This window comes from Equus quagga, chromosome 3 (assembly GCF_021613505.1).
Source record: "Equus quagga isolate Etosha38 chromosome 3, UCLA_HA_Equagga_1.0, whole genome shotgun sequence".
Lineage (NCBI taxonomy): Eukaryota > Metazoa > Chordata > Mammalia > Perissodactyla > Equidae > Equus > Equus quagga.
The window spans coordinates 71,560,279-71,582,007 of NC_060269.1; positions in this window are offsets into that span (position 1 = coordinate 71,560,279).

Genomic DNA, 21,729 nt, shown 5'->3' on the forward strand with positions numbered 1-21,729 from the left:
ATTGGGTAAAGTACGCAAAAGGAGACTGCCTTAATAGACAGGAAAAATTAGACCTATGACATACAAATGCTCTTAACTTTTTAAAAGCTATTCTGGTCTTGCCTAACAAAGCTTGAAAATGCACCTTGAAAGGATCTCAACGTCAGCATTTGCAAACACAGCTCCATCGTTATACATCCAAGCCCAGCCCTCAGGCTCCAGTGGCTTCAACATGCAAGGCGGAAAATCACCGTGATATCTGACAACTGGACAGAATCACCAGGGGCACCAGCTCCCCTTGTCTCAGATTTTTGTTTTAATCTGCTGGGTGGAAAAGTATGAGTAACCCCTTAGATCACAGGGCGAATGCCCACATCTGCTTGGAGTACTTTCGAATGTATATTCGCTATGGGCTTTACCAGAGAAAAAACGGAGTCTCCGACATGTAGAAAGAACAAATGTGAAGTTAAACTACGGGGACTGGGTCTGCTGATGCTGCCCTTCTCATGGGCACGAGCCTCAGACCCATAGCCAGTTGTGACGCAAGGGGAGGAAGCCTAGGCAGGCACCATTGACGTGGGTCAGGGTCTGCCCTTAGCAGCTGGGTCAGGTGACCAAATCCTTTGGTTTCTAAACCTCAGTTTCTTCAGGAGTGGATTGAGGGGAGAGAGGAGAGATTAATAATCTTTCCAACCTAACCAGGCTGAAAGAGTCACCGTGATGATATCCATGGTCCCACTCCAGAGTTGCTACTCTGTGAGTCACATGTGTGCAGAACAGGACCTCTGCTTCTGGATTCATGAAAGAAATGTTGCACGGACATGAAGGAAGGAAAATGGTGAAAACGGATTCATTAGTTATCATTACTTGCCACAACCAACAGTGAACAGGAAGGCTTTGGTGCTTTTCTGGGTTAATCTTCCCCTGGTAAGCTAGACCTGTATTAATCAGATATAGTGAAAATGGATTGCAAGTTTGGGTTAGAAGACTTAGTTTCATAACCCATTTTTTTATTTACTAATTGTGTGACTTGGACAAATGACTGGTTTTCTCTTCTATAAATCAGAGATATTAACACTTAACTTTCCAAAATCGTTGTGAAGGTTAAATGAGATAAGGAACTACCAGAGGGCCAGATAGAGCCAATCACGGGACACACGGGAATTTCTTCCCGCCCTCCTTCTCTCTCCTGCCTTCCTTCTCACCCTCCACCATCTTGTTTCTCTCACACACACCCCCCTCCAAACACAATCACACAACCCACTGTCTTGTGTATCGTATTCACTGTATACTGAAAAGTATTCTTGGTGGATTCTGAATAGCTATACTTTTATTTATGTTTTGAAGGTGGCCCACAGGGGAAAAAAAAAGAGGGGTACTTAAATTTAATCCTCCAGGAAGATAGTTTATAGAGTTCTTAATTTCAGTCACAAAAGGTAAATCTAAGCCTTCAGATTCTGTCTTTTTGGGTTTTGTCACCAGGTGAGCAGATACCCTAAACCTCAGGTCTCTGGGGCCTCAGTGGAGGAAAACAAAGGAAGAAGAAGTGTGAAGCCATTGTAGCCTTTTCAATAGGTCTCAAACCTGCATCTTAAGTGGAAGTTGGGTAAGGATTCGGTGGGGTAAACCCATGGGAAGTATCTGCGTGAACTGACTTTAAGCTTGAAAATCGGAGCATTTGGGATATCTTAATGAGAACAATACTAATAGAGGCACAATTTCCTTCTCAGACTCTGGGGACCCGGCACACACTGAGGGGTGGAGTAGGGTCATACCCACAGCACTGTTTCTTCTGGAGAGCAGCACCCACCTGCCCACTCCATGTGGGAACCAGTCCATTCAGAAAAAGGACCATGTTTCCAAGCCCTCTTAGAGGCTCTTACATCCATGATGAGGCTTCTTTTCATGATAATAAGAAGGTTTGGCAGTTTTTCTTCATCTTTTTGGTAACTTTTAAGTCACCACGTGTTGAGATCGCTACTGCTGAATCAAAAAACTAGGAAAATGCTCCCCAAATTTAGAAATCTACCCCTCAATCTTGCACCTAATAGAATGTAGTAGAGTTTGGCTGGAAGGAAATTCCTGGGATGGGACCTCAAGTTTTCCTAGGAATTCGTGTGGGACAGCTTGGCCTGTCTCTGCACAGGTCTGCACTGGGTCACCCTGCAGATCTGCTCACACAGGCTCACAGCTCTGATGCACAGCCCCATGACACGTCAAGGCCCCACACACATGTGGCCTCCATAGCTGCACCACAGGTTGGGCAGGAGGGCAGCCAAACGCCTCTCTGCGTGTGCACAGCGCCAGGTGGGGGTGGGGGCAGGGAGGGCCCCCATGGCTGAACCTGAGCCTGCCTGCCACATTTGCATGGAGCGCCCTTGAGTGACAGGTGTACACGGATGCCACATCGCTGCCAATATGTTATGAGAGGATGGTAACAATCGCGCATCTCCAGGGAGCATGCTGCTTCATTCTTCACTTTCAGACATGAAAGAAAGCATTTCAGGTGCCAGAAAAGAATCTCTGATAAAAGAAAACATTTCAGCTTTCATCGCCCTGGAGTTTGCCCTGAAGCAATGGCTTTGATAGGTTTTTTTTCAGTCTCTTTCTTTATGTTTACAATTAATCCATGATTATCTACAAACAGTCTTCTGGCCTATAGGGTTCTAGTAGAAAAGAATCGGTTTCTTTCTTTAAAAGAACAATCTTTTTAAAGATTTATTTGAATGTTATATATAGTAACATTTACATAGTGCTTGACCGTTTGCAAACAACTTTCACACACAGAACCTGATTTTAGTTCACTTAATCCTCACAACAAACATGCGAGGTAAGAATTACAAGATTATCTCTGCTCTGTAATGAATAATATTGTGTTTCATTCAAAGGGATCGATAAACGTGGAATTACCCCCTGAAAATTTCTTGACATCCTTTTGATGAAATGCTCCTGCCATCAACTCATCAATGGAAAACTGTGAAGAAATGGTCGAATTGTTCGAAACAAGCCAGATGTCTGAGGCTGTTTCCTGCTTTTCCTAAAGTGCTGTCCTCAGTTACACATGACAAGGATGGTGGTAGGAAGTGGAACTCAGGAGCTCTGCTCTGTTTTCCTCCTCAAAGTCTTATTTATTCATTGGAATTTGCTTTGTGTTTAAGAACCCATGACAAATAGAGAGCAAATTTACCCAAATGAAGCGTCAGCTTTGTGTCACAATTCCTCATTCGGTAGGGTTTGAAATGTAGAGTGTAGCAGTGCTAAATCTATGTATACCTATTTCTATATATAGATTGCTGCATTGTATCCTCAGTATAGCGTGCCCTTGATCTTAAGTAATTAAAATTAAGAGCCTCAAACTTTGGTAGCAAGAAAGAAACCCAGAGTCCTCACCCAGGATTACCTTGGATTCAGGAGCCTTTGGGATCAGGAACATGACACTCCCTGGCTTCCCCGGAGCCCGGCAGTGGGTGGCTCCCACTCCCATCTGTTTCATGATCTCAAGGCCTGTGATAACACCAACCCTGGCTCCAGTCAGTACCCATTGCGATCACAGGAGCCCACGGGCCAGGAGATGAGGGAGGAAGCGTTCCACTGAGTCCACAGTGGAGGACTGCAAGGCCTTCCCCGGAAGAGGCAACAAGAAGTGAAGTTAATTCAGAGACAAGGTAACACAGGTGCTCGGAAAACTGTCATGACTGCTTCTGAACAGTGGAAAGGAGAGAAGGGAAGTGCTTATATTTGGGAAAATTAGGATAAAGTCCCACATTAACCGATCCCTAACCTCTTCGTCTCTGACCTTTATTATTCTCAACTGTAAAATGAGCGATGTAAGCAGTTCAAAATTGTATGGATCTTTACTTCCACTATTGTTGGATCGATGGTGAGTTGGGGAGAAGTGTCTGAGGAGTGTGGGCAGCTCTGACTCCGGTCCCTCCTTCCTCACTCCCTGCGTTCAGTCATTCACTCACAAACACGGAGCTCTGCTCTCCACAGGCATCAGAAGCTGGGTGCTCAAATATGACAAGGCATCTGCGTGCTCCTCGCAAGGCATATAATGATTTGTTTAATTAAGTGACCCCAGAGGAATTAATTTTCCTCTGAAGTTCAGCGGGCTCTTGAGAGGATGCTTTGTTATCCCCGCTCCCCATGGAATGGGCCCAGCCCCTTCGCTGCAGGCCAGGCTTGCAAAACAGAACAGTTGAGCTTTGAAGGGCAGGAAGGATGATGTTCCGGGAGGAGTTAGGACACATGGCTTGACCCTCTGCTCCCCCCAGGACCAAGCCCTGGTCCTGGTGGGGTCAGGTGGGAGGCACTGTTCCCGCTCGTGAGGAAGCCCCACGGGATGACAGGGAGCTCCTCTGTTGTGCAGCATTTTGTCAAGCACGTTTTCGTCCACTTATCCCAAGATCAATTCCAATTAAACCTGACTGTTCAACACTTCCAGCGGTTCTAATGAGCAGGCAGAGCCGGGGTGCTGACGCCATGTGGAAGACAAGAAGAGGCCAGTGTTGGGGACGAGGTTGGACTCCCATCAGGAGGTGACCCAGCAGTTCAGCTCCCAGAGCTGTCCTCTCGCTGGAGTCCAGAGGATGGGCCCACGCTTCCTGTCCCGGGTCATCCTGACCTTCTCCTTCCTGGGTCTCTCTCCAGCTTATCAAGGCGAGAACACCGGTGTCCTATTCCCTTCTTGCCTCTCTGCTTCACTTGTGACCCTCACTGGCCCTTTCTCCTCCCATCCACCTGCTTTCCTGTATCTCCCTGGGACTCCCACGATGATCTTTTCTTCTAATTTTCAGCCGATTTTCATTTAATCTTATAATTATTGGTGGGGGGAGAAGGACTTAGGAAATTAAAAATAACACAATTAATAATGTTTAAAAATCTGTTCTGCCTGGAAACCATTGTGGAACAGAGTCGGTACGAGATGGTGATGAAGAGCGGTCTGCTTAGGAACAACCAGCTCCAGTACCTGCTGTGTGACCCTGGACAAGAGCCATCTCTCTGTGTCTCAGTTTCTCCATTTGCCAACTGGGTCAACAGTAGTGCCCACCTTGGAGGGCCAATGGACTCAGAAACAGACATGCGCGGGCACTGATGCTAGGCCAGGGGTGCGGGAGTGCTTGGGAGACCTGCACTCTGGGCGCTTAGAGTGTTGGCTCTTCTGCTTGCGTCGTGCTCACGGAAAATTGACCAGTCATTGATACCACCTGAGGGGAAAGCACCAGCAGGATGGACCAAGCTCAGGCCAAGACTAGGCCAAGACCCTGCCCGTGATCTACAGCTAGACTCCCCATCGATAGATCACCATACACTGTGTTGAACAGATTGAGTGTATTGATGTAAAATAATTATAGTCTTATATATATATATAGGAGAAACATTTATAATTCCTAAATGATATACCCTTAATATTTTCAGATTTTTGCGACTTTACATCATTTTCCTCCTGGATTGATTAATATGGCCAAAATCCAGTTTGCACACCCTGCTGCTTTTATTTAATTAAAAGGCAAAGAAAGCATAAAGTGAAAGTGATCCTTTCTTTCATTTTTCTCCTTGCTTACTCCTGCTGGAAACTTCCTTTCGTCAAGATCCACTTGGGAAATTTCCATTCCAGGAATTTTTTATGAAGTTGCAAGAGACAAATTAGGTGATGTGAATAAGTTAACACTGTGTCTGCTGCTTTGAAGATCACAATACACAGCATAAGTAATACATGCTTTTTTCCTTGTGGGGGATGCAAAACTTCATTCGCTGAGATTTTATGAAACATTTACAGATCCTTAATCAAGAGGCCGCTGGAGAAGGACAGGCAGTGTGGTGAGGAACACTTGGCTGATAACAGACACAGATATTTAAACTCTAACTTAGTTTGTGCAGTGACACCAGACCTCATAGTGCAAAAATGGCAGCAGAGCCCTGCCTTAGAAAAGTGAGTGGCATTCCTAGGGTACAGGCAGCAAACATAGACTTATTACTCCAGAGTAGTTTAGTTAGACACAAATAGGATATGCTGAACTGACTATCAAGGTTGAAAGTACTGTACATTCATCCATGTTGCAAAATTAGCCACCTTCACTGTTGCCAACAACTGATGAGCTTTCTTCTTTCCAAGAACAAGAAGGCGTTAATTCTTGGGGGCCAGTCCCGTGGCTGAGTGGTTAAGTTTGCACACTGTGCTTTGGCGGCTCGGGGTTCAATGGCTCAGATCCTGGGTGCAGACCTACACACGACTCCTCAAGCCATGCTGTGGCAGCATCCCACATAGAAGAGCTAGGCTGACTCACAACTAGCATATACAATTATGTACTGGGGCTTTGGGGAGAAAAAAAATAAAAAGGAAGTTTGGCAGATGTTAGCTTAGGACCAATCTTTCTCACCAAAAAGCATACCTTTAACAACAACAACAAAAAGAATGGAAAGATGTCCATTTGTCACTGATAGATAATTCCAAAAAGTTTCCGCTGGTGCATTCAAAAAAAAAAAGAAAAAGAAAAAAAAAAGAAGGCATCAGTTCAGCAGTTGGCAAATAGGCTTTTCCTCCATTTGTGCCTCCCTCCTGGTTCATACTGACTCTTTCGGGGAGACTGGAGCCTCACCTTGTTTAGAGGGGAGACTATTTCAGGAGAACACATTTCACTCCAGGTGTATTAAAGGAAGAAGAATTTCTCCCACATTAGGATTGCTTAAAACCTCTAACCTGGCAGGTAACCTCTTTCTATCCAGTGTCCCCACCATGGGCAGCAGCTCAGGAGTGGACTAGTGGCTGAAGACCCACAGGCCTGTGGAGCTGGCCGTCTTCTCTCGCTGTCTAGCAGAGCATGGAAGTGCTTCTCTGTGCAAACACATGTGCCACGTCCCCAGGTGCCAGGGTGAGACGGAATGTCCAGTGGGAGCCCACCCTGAGGTTTCTGTGGAAACCATCGAATCCACCAGTGTAGAAAGACTTCAGCATTCCTACTAACTCCCTCTCAGAACCTCTACATGGCCAAAAACTTATAGTACTAAAATAGCAGCTGGAGGAAGAGAGGCATAATATGCTACAGACAGAGACCACTGAGGCTCCCACCCAGGTCAGAAGGCCACCCTGTGATGATGTGTCACCTGATAAAGTGTCACAGGCGTTTACAGTGCTATTGGGAGAAGGATGGAATGACTAGTCTGCCCCCAAATGCTCCAATTTAACTTACCAACCAGTGCAAATACAAGTCGGCCCTACCCCTTACTGCATGCTAAGAGCCGTCTGTAGACTGGAAACTGCCGTGGAGGCTGTGCGGATGGGCGGCTCCCCTTTCTTAGCTCGGGGCTGTCAGTTTCTGGGTCCTTCCCTCATGGAGAATGCACCTTCTATTCCCATTCTGTTTTGGCAGTCTGAAGGGGTGCCTTGGCTGAGACTGCTTTATCTAGGGGAAAATGGCTCCGCAGCGCGTGCAGGCTCTGCGGTGCACGAACTGAGCGTTTCAAGGCAATAGAAGAACTTTGGCAAAATCTGGAAAAATTATCTTCAAACCTACAAAAACAAAGGTTAGCGATTTCTCCCCGTTCCCGTAGTTCTAGCCCCCTCAGCTCTGCTGCCTCCTCTCTCCTCCCTCTGTCCTCACCGTCTCTCCTTCTGGGTTGACATCTCTGTCTATCATTGTTCCTCCCTCCTTCACTCCACCCTCCCTCCGCTCTCTGTATCAACATGCCTCCCGTCCAGTTTTATGTTACTGTCTTCCAACTAACCAAGCAGGAGTGCTTTTAAAGATGGGCGGATTTATGAAAAGAAATAAAAACAATCCGAAGGATAATAAACAGATTGGCAAGATGAAGAAATTATTAAGGAGCGAAGCCCAGGCGGGGTTTTGTGCCATTATGCACGGATCGCTCCCTGGGCCTGAAAGTCTGCGCAAACGTTGGACACTCTTCTGCTTTCTCTTTTCGTCTCTTCTCTTTTTTTTCTTTTTTCCTTTTCAAAACAAAAATAGAAAGAAGACAATTCACAAAACAGAGCTTTCGCGTGTATGTTTGTTCATGTTTTAGAGAGAGAAAAAAAAAACCCAGAGCATTGTGTGAGAGAGAACTGCTCTGCGGCGAATCGACAAGGGTTTATTATTCTGAGCAGCACTCAAACAAATGTGGCCCCATGAACAGAGAGTAATGTTGGCGAATCATCCTGCAGGCTTTTTTTCTGTGTGTGAGTGGTATCCATCTGTCAGCTGTCAATGCCAGTGAGAGATATACAGGGCTGTCACTTCTCCTCAAGCAGCATTTGCGAAGTCTTTTGAAGCTGCTGCACAACACATACTGCCCGTATTGAAGGCCAACGAGCAGTCAGAGACGATTGTGCTGGCCAGGGCAAGAGGGAGAAAAGAGATGTCAGGGCTGCTCTGGGATAACAGCGTCGACTCGTCGAAGACACAAGTACGAACCGCATTTGTTTCTTTAAAAAAGAAAAGAAACGGAATTACATTAAAGGAAGGAAAAAAAACTCTTGGAAGGTAGTGTAACTATACTTTGTCTCCAGAGGATCCTAGGCAGGTTGGGGTTCAAGGGCCTGTGAAACCCATAACAGTGACCAAAATTTATATTCCAGTAAATGGACATGTTCAAGGTAGAGACCAGGATACATATTTTTAAAATCAGTGAATATAGGGAGAGCATAAGTTTTTTATGGTCTCCCCTAATAAATTATATGACTAAAAAGATTATGCATATGCATAAAAGTTTGCATAATAGCATATATGCTTAATATGTGTTTGTAATGCAAAAAGAACATTGTGAACCACGGACATACCCATACTATAATAATGCAGATGTTAGAAACTGGGCTAATTTTGATATGGAAACACTCTATTAATCATTACTCTGCTACTCCATTGGACATTTCAATATGTTTATTTATAGGGTGACTTCCGCCTAATTGAATTATTCTAAATTAACCATGGTTCTAGTTTTCTGATCCCCCGTCTCCAGGAAGTTCTTTGTACAACATCTGCCTGAGCAAAACTGCCTTTGCGAACCCTTAATATACCCACTGGTGCCCAGCTGGGAATGAAATGGAGAAGTTCAGTGTGCCCTTTTGTTTGCTTCTTGTTTTAAGGTATTGCAAAATTTGATTGTGCTTTAGTTTTTTTGACACAGGTCTAGTTAAAAAAGAAGTCAGATATTTTGGGCTTCCATATATCACATATTCTTATTTTCAAAAAGAAAGGGCTAAGGGATTTCTTGGAAAAATGAAAGATTAATTGATGGAAGAGCTGCTGAAATAGTGAAAAGAAGAAATGCATACAGAGTTGGTGATCAGAGTAGTACCTTACAGGATCCTAATGACGATATTAGCTGGAGTGCATAAAAGGAGAGGAAGTGAAGGCTATAGCCAGTGAAATAAGTATCATGGGGTGTATTGACTAAAATCGTTGGGCTGAAAGCCTAAGATGTAATGTTTATATTCCTATCATATAAAATGCCTTCTTCATGGGCCAACATGTAGAGGATGAGTTGAGGTGAAAGAAGAGAAATTGATGAATCATGCGTATTATGGTCTTGGATTTGATTCCAGGGGATCCTGCAAGAAAAATTTGAGTTCACCGTTTCTGTATTCAAAGAGGCTATAATCAGGTTGTGAAGACCATATTTAATATGACAAAGGTGAATAAACCAAGTACATTACAGAAGTGTTCACATACAATTTAAGAGGGTGGCCAATATAGTGCCATTTTTGTTTTAACTGAGTGGATCCGAGGCAATAATTGTCACATGTGTCTAAGAAGGAGATCAATCACTTCACATCTGAGTCATAAATAAACACTGGATCTGGAGGGCTGGGAGGGACCCATTAGGTAGGACGAAGAGCAGAAACTGTTTTGGGCATGTTTCTGCCCCTATGGCTGCTGTAACAAATTACCGTAAACTTAAAGGCTTAAAAAGTCCCACAAATTTATGACTTCCAATTCTGGAGATCAGAAATTCTACAATCAAGGTGTCTGCAGGGCTGTGTTCCTTTGGGAGGTTCTAGTGGAGAACCTATTTCCTTGCCTTTTCCAGCTTCTAGAGGCTGCCTGCTTTCCTGGGCTTGTGGCTCCTTCCTCCTTCCTCAGGGCTAACAAAGCAGTATCTTCAAACTTCTCTCTCTCTCTCTCATCTGTGCTTCTGTCTTCACATCTCCTTCTCCCTCTGCTTGGATTGTCACATCCCTTTCTCTGACTCTGACTCTCCTGTCTCCCTCTTATAAGGACCCTTGTGATTAAATTTTTCCTGCTTAGATAGTTCAGGATAATCTTCCCATCTCAAGGTCCTTAATTTCGTCATGTCTGCAAAATCCTTCTCCCCATGTAAAGTACCGTTCTTAGAGATTTCGAAGATTAGGATTCACCAATCTTTGGGAAGGACCATTTTCCAGCCAGGCATAGGCAGCAAAGACCTTGGAGCAGGGATTAGAGATGGGAAATTGCGTGGCACATCTGGGGAATCCTGGTTGGAAGCAATTTGCCTGGAGCGGAGGGGTGGGAAGAAAAGTGAGTTTAGACAAGTATTGAATCCATTGTGGGACCAAATTACAGGGATTGTTAAATTCCAGGCATAGAATATGGAGAATGTGGGAAGGTGAATATCAGTTCAGTGTGAGGGCAACTTTCTAATAGAGAAAGCAGTGCAGAGATGGAATGGGGAAGTAACGAGTTCCCTGATGCCAGAGATGTTGAAGCCAATATGAGTGGTAAGGCTAGACAGAGTTTTAAGATTCTTCCAGCTCTGAGACTCTAAGATACTTTGTTTTCATGAAATTGACACCTACAAGATTAGGCTTACTTCAAAAGCATGCATTTTGTGGCACTAAGAGAAGTCTACTGGTCTCTCTTTACGTTAAACTCATTAGAATCACAAAATTATATCATAAACAGTAAGATTGTATGGTTCACATTGCCACTAAAGAATGAAAAGCAAGATTTTTTTTTTTAGCTTTAGGAGTGTTTGAGCAAACTTTCAAATAGTCTGAAAGCTCTGCTTCTCCTCACCATAGGCGAGCATCAAATGATAAGTGAAACCAGCCAGGATCCTGTCAACCATTTTGACCTTTTGGTATTTTGGTTGTTACTCTAATCAATTTTTCAAATCCAGATGAGTGAAGAAAAAAATTCAAAGAGATAAATAAGGGAAACTGAAGGATTGCACACGCAGTGCACACATTATTGGCAGTGACTCCCAAACAGATGTAAAGAAAAGCACCTGGGGGTTTTGTGATCCACTTTACAAATGTACTTGAAATCTTTGTTCTACAGGAGTAAATCCATCAGAGCGACCCTCCGAGGATGCACTGCTCTGTGGCCTTAGTTCACCAAAGGAAAATTGACGGGATTACAACAGATTGCCTTTTAAAAGTTATTCTTTCCTGGGGGGCACAAAAGAAATGGGCTTCTGTGGAGGTGGGGAGGAGTGGGGAGGGGTCATGGTACCAGTTATCATGATTAAGAAGCCCAAGAGGCAAGGGGATCTTTATAAACTTAGTTATTCTCAAGGATAGAAAGCGACAAGCCTGAAGTAAATTGGATCTAGAGAAGCCTGTTTTCTGCCAGGCACCAAAGAGGGCATTCTTTGGACTAGAGAAACAAAGAATTATGGCTTCTCTCTTACTACTTTGAAGTCACCAGATCATACAGAGTTTAAATGACTTATCACCATTATCATTATTTTTTTCTTTCCCTTCCTCCTTGTTCCCCCTTTCCCTTCTCTTCCATTCTTTCTTCCCTCCCTCCTATCTTTCTGTCTCCCTTCCTCCCTCCTTCTTTCTTTCTTCTTTTCTCCTCACTGTTTATATTGCAGCTTTGTGGGGACAGACATGCCCTTTAAATCACATCTCTCCTCATGTCTCCGTGGGTTATATATCCAACCTGCTAAGATTCAAGGTGGGTGCAATAAATGGTAAGAGATGGGTCTAGAAGTGGATGGTAGTTATCAGGCAGCTCCCACTGACAGGAGACTATATTTCAGAACTTTCAAGCTTTGTGTCGCATATGTGCATATGACGATGTCTAGATTGATGGGTGTCTGGACACAGTTAAAATACATTGTGTGGAAAATATGAAGTCCTCACTGCTTGACTTACAATAAACCCAAATTTATGAATTAACAGAACACATATTGCTGGATATTCTTTGAATCCCAAGACTTCTAAACATGAGGGGATAGTCAGCAAGTTGCAAATCTTTAGCAGAAACAGTCATAAACTATGGTGAGATGCAAGCTTGGATTGAAAAGAAAAAGACAACAAAGTGTGTTTTGTGTATTGACATTTTTATTAGCAAAATATAACTAAAGGAACGAAATTGACATGGATAAAATTTTCCAAACAGCAGTGGTACAATTATAATTGGAGATCTTGTCAAACATCAGGAGACCATTAAGAAGCAGTCCTGGTCATCACACACCAAAGAAAACAAATTCACAAAAAATACCTTGTCAGGGTAAATTCCTTTCTGCTCCAGATACCAAGCATCTAGCAATTTTCTCCCCAGGAGAGGTAATGAAGTGGATGCATTAGAATAACAACAATAATAATTCCTATGGTTGTAAATTATTTCAGTTTTGTCCAAATTTCAAAATGTCCCTGTTAGTCTAGTGGAGCTACAAGAAATCCTAAGAGGATGTGAAAAGATCAGGTCAGGGTCATTGGTCTGTGCTGCCTTTTATGCTTCTCTCCTCCATGGAAATGCTTCTTTGGAGAAGGGAAGTGTAGAAAATTATTTCCTCCATTATGTTTGCTCATGTGCCATTGCCTATCTAAACCCACCCTCTCCCCATCACAGTGTGTATGCGCACATACGCACGCACACACACACATGTTGAGGGTGAGAATAGGAAGTATTTTGGTTATGCCCTGACCTTCTTATGGTTCTTTAAGGCCTTAAAGATGGAGAAGTTTTATTATTAAGGCAATAGGAGCAATATAAAGAGTTAGAGTGATGTGAGCTAGGCATCATGGAGAGCACCAAGTCAAAGTGATCAAGAGGAAACCCAGAGGACTGAAACCCAGTGAGACCAGAGACAGGGGTCAAGTTTGATAGGGAGCAGAACTCCAGTGGCCTTCCATCGCACTTCAAATGAGATCCAATCACCTTGCCTTGGGTTCCCAGCCTCTTCAAGGTCTTGCCCTGCTCACCTCATCTACCTTGTGTTCTCCTCAAACACCAAGATTCAACCACTCCAGCCTTTTGGTCTGTTTGTCAAACTTGTTCTCACCAAGTGCCTTTCCTCTGGCAGGTTCAACTTTCTTGGACCTAGGATGTTCCTTTTGCCTTTCAGAAGTCAGCTTTCATTTTAGCTTCATACAGCTTTATACTTTCTGTCATTCAGATCTCAGCCTAAATCTTGTCTCCATTATGCAACTTTCACTTCTGGCCAAGATAGAGTTACGGTACCTGGATTTATCTTCCTATCTGAAACAATAAGAAATACATTAAAGGAACATAAATATATTTTTAAAGCAATTTCTAAGAAACTGAACATCAACAACAAAGGATGGAGATTCTTGAGACACAGGATACAATTGAACTGAATTCTCCAACAATCTCAACTTACTGACCAGAGAGTTTCCAGGCCATGGTGCAGAGAGGAGGAAGCCAAGAAGAGCCAGGCAGATACCCTGAGTTGAGGAGACAAGGAGAAATTCAGGGGAGAATAAGGCAGTCAGATTCACAGAACAAAGTTCCAGAAAAGAGAACTGCACAGAGAACCTGAGAGATCTGCAGAGGGTTCCCCTCAAGAATTTATCAAAGTACTGATCAGCACATGCATGTGAACAAACTAACTGAGCTTGAGAGAGGAACCATACAAGAGTATTAGAGGAGAGGCCAGCCAAGTGGTGTAGTGGTTAAGTTTGCATGCTTTACTTTGGTGGCCTGGGGTTCGTGGGTTCAGATCATATGCATGAACTTACACACTGTTCATGAAGCCATGCTGCGCCAGCATCTCACATACAAAATAAAGGAAAATTGGCAACAGATGTTAGCTCAGGGCCAATCTTCCCCACCAAAAAAAAAAAAAAAAAAAGGACTAGTAGGATAGATAAATTCAATCTCATCAAAAATTCAAAACTTTTGTGCATCAAATGATACAATTACAAAAGTGAAGACAAGGAAAAGACTGGGAGAAAATATTTACAAAACACATATCTGACAAGACACTTGTATCCAGACTATCCAAAATTCAAAACAAAGCAAAAACAAAAGTATTCCTTGATAATATGAAGACAAACAATCAAGAGTGAGCAAATGAATTCTGCAGACATTTCATCAAAGAAGCTATAAGAATGGCCAGTAAGTACAAGATCGACTTTGCATTAAGGAAATGCAAATTAAAAGTGCAATGCAATACCATTTCTCACTGACTAGAATGGCTATCATAAAAAAGACACACAATAAAAAATATTTGCAAGGATGTGGAGAAACAGGAACCCTCATACATTACTTGTGAGAATTGCAGCCACGTTGGAAAAGCATTTTGCAATTTCTTCAAAAGTTAAATATAAATTTGTACTGTGACTCAACAGTTCCACTCTTGGGTATCTACTCAGGAGACAAGAAAACACACGTCTACACAAAGACTTACACGTGAGCTGTCCATGGGAAAATAGGTTAGCATTTGCCTAGGGCAGGGAAGGAGAATAAACAACAAATGGGCATAAAAAATCGTATTGATATGATGGAAATATTCTAAAACTGATTTATGGTGATGGTTTCATACCTTGGTAAATTTAAAAATCATTGAATTATACAATTGAAATGGCTGAACTATATGATATGTTAAAAACATATATTAGAGGAAACAGTGCCATTACTCACACAGGGTCAAGTATAGTACCTTTTCCCACCACTAAGCCTGGAATGTCTCATAAGTCATGGGACATTGGATAGATTTCTTAGAATAGTCTTGCCCCAGAAGCTGGGATTAGTTAGCCCTAGGTGAGACACTGTTCTCATACTACCTAACAAATATTAAGAGTGAGAACTGAAAGGAAGAAACTATTTCCATGTAACTTAACTGTACCTCAGAATAAAGATCAAAAATATTTTTAGGAATAGAAAGATATACAACAACAAACAAGGTAATATTCTCAATGTCTGGCTGGCATCCAATCAAAGATGAAGAGAGATACAAAGAAGAAGCAGGGAAATACAAATGATAACAAGAATTTTAAAACATCAATAAGCTGAAATTTATCCAGAACTATTAGACCCAGAAATGTTAGAATTACCAAACAAGGATATTAAACAGTTGTAATAGCTTTATTCTTTATTTTGAAAACATTAGAGACACCAATGATATAAAAATGATCCAAATAGAACTTTGAAAGATGAAAACCACAATGGCAGTGATGAAAATACACTAGAGGAGAATAAAAACTATGTAAATAAAACACATAGGCAAAAAAGAATGTTTTAAAAAATGAAACTGAACTTTGAAATTTGGAACAACTTTAATGGGTGAAAAATTTCCAAATTTGATTTTTATAAACCTATAAATCCACAAATGTAAGAAGCTCAAAGGATCCCAAGCACAAGAAACATGAAGAAAACTACACCATGGTGCATCATAATCAAATTACTCAAAACCAGTTCTAAAGAGAGAATTTTATAAGCCTCTAAAAGGGAAGGAGATGTTGGTTACAGAGGAACAAAATAAAGTGATGGCAGAATTTTTGTCAAGACAGTGGAGTAGCATCCTTAAAGTATTGAAAAAACAATGAAAACTATCAACACCTTAAAATATTGAAAATGGGGATGGCACCATGGTGTAGCAGTTGAGTTCGGCACACTCTGCTTTGGTCGCCTGGGTTTGTGTGTTTGAATCCCAGACACAGACCTACACCACTCATCAGCCACACTGTGGTGTTACCCACATATAAAGCAGAGGAAGATGGTCACAGATGTTTTCTCAGGGCTAATCTTCCTCAGCAAAAAAACAAAACAAAACAAAACAAAACAAAAAACAAAAGAAAAATCCAAACTATCAACCTGATTTCTATAGCCAGTGAAAATAACTTTCAAAAAAGTATGACTTTTTTCAAACTTGCAAAATCTGTCTAGATCAGTAGATTGGCAATAAAGAATCCAGAAGTAGATGATCACAAAGAGATCCATGGTACAAGAAATGTGAAAGGAAGAAAAAGATATCAGACAGAAAGAAAATGATGCTAAATAGAAATATAGATCTACACAAAGGAATGAAGAGCGCTGGGAATGGTAATGCAAAGTTCTTTCCTATAAAATACATGAAATGGAATATCTCTTGAGGGCAAATTGTGCTAAATAAAGGACAAGGAAGGAGATAAAGTGGAATCATTAAATACGCTCAATTTAAAAGAAGGCAGAAAAAGAGGAAAGAGGAAACAAAGAACAGATGAAATTGAAGAAAACATTGCAAGACTTAATAATAATAAATATAGACTTAATAATAATAAAACTAAATGTAAATGGTGTAAATATTCTATTTAAAAAGCAGAGGTTGTTGGATTCGATAAAAGAATGAGACCCAACTATATTCTGCCTACAGGAAATGTAGTTTGGATGTAAAGGCACAAATAGATAAAAAGTAAAAAGATGGAAAAAAAGTTATACCATGCTAACAAAAGTCAAAAGAAAAATGATGAGGCTTTATTATCAGAAAAGATAGATATCAGAGCAAAGAATATTACCCAGCATAAAGATCATTTTGTAATTATAAAGGACTCAATTTATCCAGAGAGCAACCATACTAAACATTTATGTATCTAATAACAAAACTTCAAAATATATAAAGCAAAAACTGGTAGAAATACAAAGAGAAATATACAATTCACAATTATAATCAGAGATTTCAATCTCTCTCTCTCAATAACTGATAGAACAGGAAGACTGAAAATCAATAAGGATATAAAAGACTTGAACAATACTGTCAATCAATTTGATCAAATTATTATTTATAGAACATCCCACCCAACAACAACAGAACACGTGTTCTTTAAATTTGCACACAGAATATTTACCAAGGTAGACCATATTCTGGTCCTTAAAACCATAATGTAAATCTCCATATCTACAAGAATTCAAATCATACAATGCATCTTTTCTGACCAAATAGAGTTAAATTAGAAATCAGTAATAGAAATAGTTCTAGAAAGTTCTTAAATACCTGAAAAGTGAATAACACATTCCTAAATAACACATGGCTTAAAGAAGAAATAAAAATGGAAACTAGAAAGTAGTTTGAATGAAGTGAAAATGAAAATACAACATAAAAGGAAATGTCACCTACCTAGTCATCCTCTATCACATCAGCTAATTTTAATTCTCTGTATGAAACCTCCTTATATCTGATATTTTGTACTTACTTAATCCCTTTACTTGATCGTTGTATGTCTTTCACCTTGAGAATTGAGACTCCATGCGAGTAGAACATTTTCTATCTTGTTCATCACTGTATCCTCAGGACAGTATCTGGCACCTATTAGAGTTCCCTAAACATTTACAGAATAAATAAATGATGGATGGATGGATGGACAAATACAAACAAGGCATCAAGAAGGATAAAAATAAGGGCTGGGAGCAGAAGGTAGAAAGAAAGAGGAAAGGACATCTTTGTTACAAACCAAACTGAAGATGGGGTGGGAATTCGTCCAACCAGCAGAGAGCTGGATGGAGAGACATCCAGAAATTTTACCTAGCAAACAGGTCTTCTGAGCTGTCTGACCATTTTCATACCTGCTTTTATGATGCTTTGGCAAAGAAAACTTGAGTATTATTTGCCTAAAGAAATACCCACTTTGGCAATGATTGGTATTGAGAACCACAAAGCACAGATTCTCTGTGGAAGTCCCCCGCCATTGTAAGAAAGTCCCCTTGTGTTTGCTCCTGCATCTGCCATCTACCTGTCCTTTGCTTCTATGGAGCAATGATTTCACTGCACTGTAGCTTCAACAACTAGTATCTTGGAAATTCTTATCTGCATGGCATAAAGGTCTACTGATGATAAACACAACATGAGTAAAATTAAAATATCGCAGACTAACTTAAGTAATGAGTAAATCTCTCAAGGGTTTATACAAATCTCATAAACAAGCAGTAGTTGAACAGAGGGCTGGGGTTAATATATTTAAATTAACCTCAAACAAACCGCAATTCAAACTGTGTATAGGTATGATAGTCGGGGAAGACCTACTGTCAGCTCAAAATACCCTTGATAACCTTCTGAAAGAACCACTGACATCCTCTTCTTAAACAAAGCCTATCATATTGATGATAGTAGTTTAAAGGAGAACAGGGGCAAAGACACATATACATACATATACTTATAACTGTACATGTGCATACACACACAGTGCATCCTCATTCACAAAAGTTATGTTCTATAAAGTCACTGTGAACACTGAACTGATGAATACTGAACCCATTGCTACTAGAGGAAATATGGATAGATAGATAGATAGATAGAGTCATATATAGAGAGAGATATATAGATGTATATATAAAATCTTCATTTCTATGAATTTTTCTAACATTTTTCATTTCTACTAACGTTTAACATCTCTTCCCAGAGCTCTTCCATTTCTTCTTTCTAGTCTTCTGGAGACAATTACAGTTTTAAGTCTTTTAAAACATTTCAATATATTTTCACACAATTTTCATTTTATGTGAAAGATAATCATTTCCCAGTTAGTGACATTTATTTCTGATTAGTAGCATTTATCTAATGTTAAGCTTTGCTGTCTTTTCCCACAACTTTTTTCTTACAGTGGCTTTTTATCAGTGCTATGGCAGCTCAACCTTTACTACTCATCATGGAAAAACCTGGATGTTCCTTAGGCAGTTATGTGTAGGAAGTGCCCGTGTCTGAGCAGCAGAGGGGGAGAACCAGAATGGCTCCCCACAAGGTACCCATCTTGGATTTATATCCTATCTCACAGCTTCTCTCTGTTTTTGTTGCCCCAGAGCTACACCCCTTCCTACCACCATGGCTCATCTCTGTGATTCCTTGCACAGCCCCACCTTCTCTGCTTCTCTGAGTCCAACAGCCAATCTGCTCTTGGCTCTGCCTCCCTCCAGGTCTGACACCCTTTGTTACAAACATGGCATATGGGATGTTTTTAACTTTGAGGTGAGCTCTTCACCTTCAGGAAATTTTCCTTTGCTGACATTTCCTGAGATCTGCCTCCCCTGGCCTGTGATCTGTCTCCACCCATCTCTTCTCTTCTCTAGCCTCTTCCTCCCAATCTCAGCTGCCTTTGAAAGCCTTTTCACATAAATCAGAAACATTGCATTTGTCCCCTTGTTTCACTGAAAATGGAGTTGGCAAGATTTTTTGTTTCTTTAGTGTGATTTGTAGAGAAATGTAGCCATAATCATACGCTTATTACTTTTAAGAATTATGTTTAAAATTATGTGTCTCCCGAATCTACTCCAGGCCTTCGGCACTCCAGAACTGACATTTTAGAGGTGATCTTCATTTTTCCTGAAGGACACTGTGGCTAAGTCTGGGAATCCTTCCTCTTACCGTGAATCTATTTGGGGTGGGTCATTTAGAGTTATTTGCAATGAATTCATTAGCCTTGCCAAGAAAGCTGATTCTGCTCTCTGAGGATGCCATTCTCCTTTCTCTTCTCTCCTGCCTTTCTTCTTCTTTAATTCCTTCTGGGTCTGATCTTTTAAATAGCCACTGGACTCCAGTCTTTGTGACATCACCCCAGAAATCTCTCAAAGTCATGTTGGTTCTCTGCTGGGCTGAGGAGCGTCCTCTCTTCCTGTTTATAGCACACCTCTGACTGGATTTCTATTCCAAGATATGGGCCATATAGTAATCAGAATAATGGCCCCCAAGGGTATCCACATCCTAATCCTTGAAGTCTGTGAATGTTACCTTACATGGCAAAACGACTTTGCATCTGTGGTTAAATTGAGGATCTTGAGATGGAAAGATTATCCCAGATTATCTGGGTGAGTCTAATGTAATCAAAAGGATCTTTATAAGAAAGGAGGCAGGAGGGTCAGAGTGAGACACAGGTAGGGATTTGAAGATGCTGCTCTGCTGGTTTTGAGGATGGAGGAAGGAGTCATAAACCAAGGAATGCAGGAGGCTTCTAGAAGTTGGAAAAGGCAGGAAAACAGTTCTTCCCTGCAGCCTCCAAATGAGCAAAGCCCCACTAACACCTTGATTTTGGCCCAGTAAGATTTCTGACCCACAGAACTTTAAGTTAATAAATATGTATTGTGTAAGCCAGTAAATGTGTGGTCAATTTATTACAGCTACAATTGGAAACTTGGACACGCCATGTCTTGTCTTTGTGGAATGTAGTGTAGTGATGACCAACAACCTACTTTAGGCTATCAAAACCTCTTTGCTTTTCTAAATTCTTCTCTCCCATTATATTATTTCACACAACCCTTTTCACTTCCACCATGGCTAGGACAGCTGTTTTGATTTTAATAAAACCATCAAAGTTTACAACCAGACAAGAGAAGAGTTACTTGGGGCAAATATATATTTTATTATTCAAAAATTACTATCATGTTGGGCCCACCCAGCAGCATAATGGTTACATTTGCACGCTCCACTTCATCAGCCCAGGATATACAGGTCCAGATCCTGGGCATGGACCTAGCACCACTCATCAAGCCATGCTGTGGCAGCATCCCACATAAAATAGAGGAAGATAGGCACAGATGTTAGTTCAGCGACAATCTTCCTCAAGCAAAGAGAGAAAGATTGTCAACAGATTTTAGCTCATGGCCAATCTTCCTCACACACACACACACACACACACACACACAAAATTACTATTATGCTTCCTCATCAATCCATTTTCCCTTATTCAGGCTAAACATTCATGGTTCTCTTATCTATTCTTCATATGAGAATTTCTAGATTTTTGTCATCATTCTCTTGAAATTCTTTGGCTTGGCAATGTCCCACTTAATTAGTTATCACAACTGGACACCAAAATAAGAGCTAATTAGGTAATAATAATAGCTTAGATTTAATGAGTGTTTTCCATGTGTGAGAAATTGTTCTAAGCATTAGACAGATCCATGATTTAAATTTCAAAACAATTTCACAACAAGACCAGGAAACAGAGGCACAGAGAGTTAAGTAATCTGGTGATGGCTGTATGGCTAGTAAGTGGAAGTTGAAACCAGGCAGACCTGCTCTAGGAATTATGTTGTTAACAACCCTACTAGGACTGTGTGCTGCTCTACTTCAGTTCTATTTAAACTAATATTAATAAAATATTTCATTGAGTTAAGGAATGAACTGTACATTTAAAAATCTCTATCCTGCAAAAGACACAACAAAAGAAGTAAAAGGCAAAATGGAACCAAATGGAAATAGAGACAGTCAGTGAGAGAAGAAAATTATAAGGAAAATTTAATGAATGGCCATAGACAAAAGAAGAGATATCGCATCATGAAAATATAGACAACATGCTCTAAAATTAGAGTAGTGAACATGAGCTCTTATGAATAAAAAATGTAGTAACTCAAATAAAAATTAAGTTGAAAGGTTAGGAAATCAATCAAGGATATTTTCCTAGAAGTCAACACAAGTATGGACAATGTGAGATAAGGAATAATAAGAAAAATAGAGCAGAATTAATCCACAAGGACTAATTTCTCACAAACAGGAACTTTTTAAAAAATTCCAGCATTGAAGAACATGAGAATCCAGAGAAAGGGTTCCATGAATACTAAGAACAATGTTGGAATAAGACTGCAACACCAAAGATAAAGAAATTCCTAAATGCTT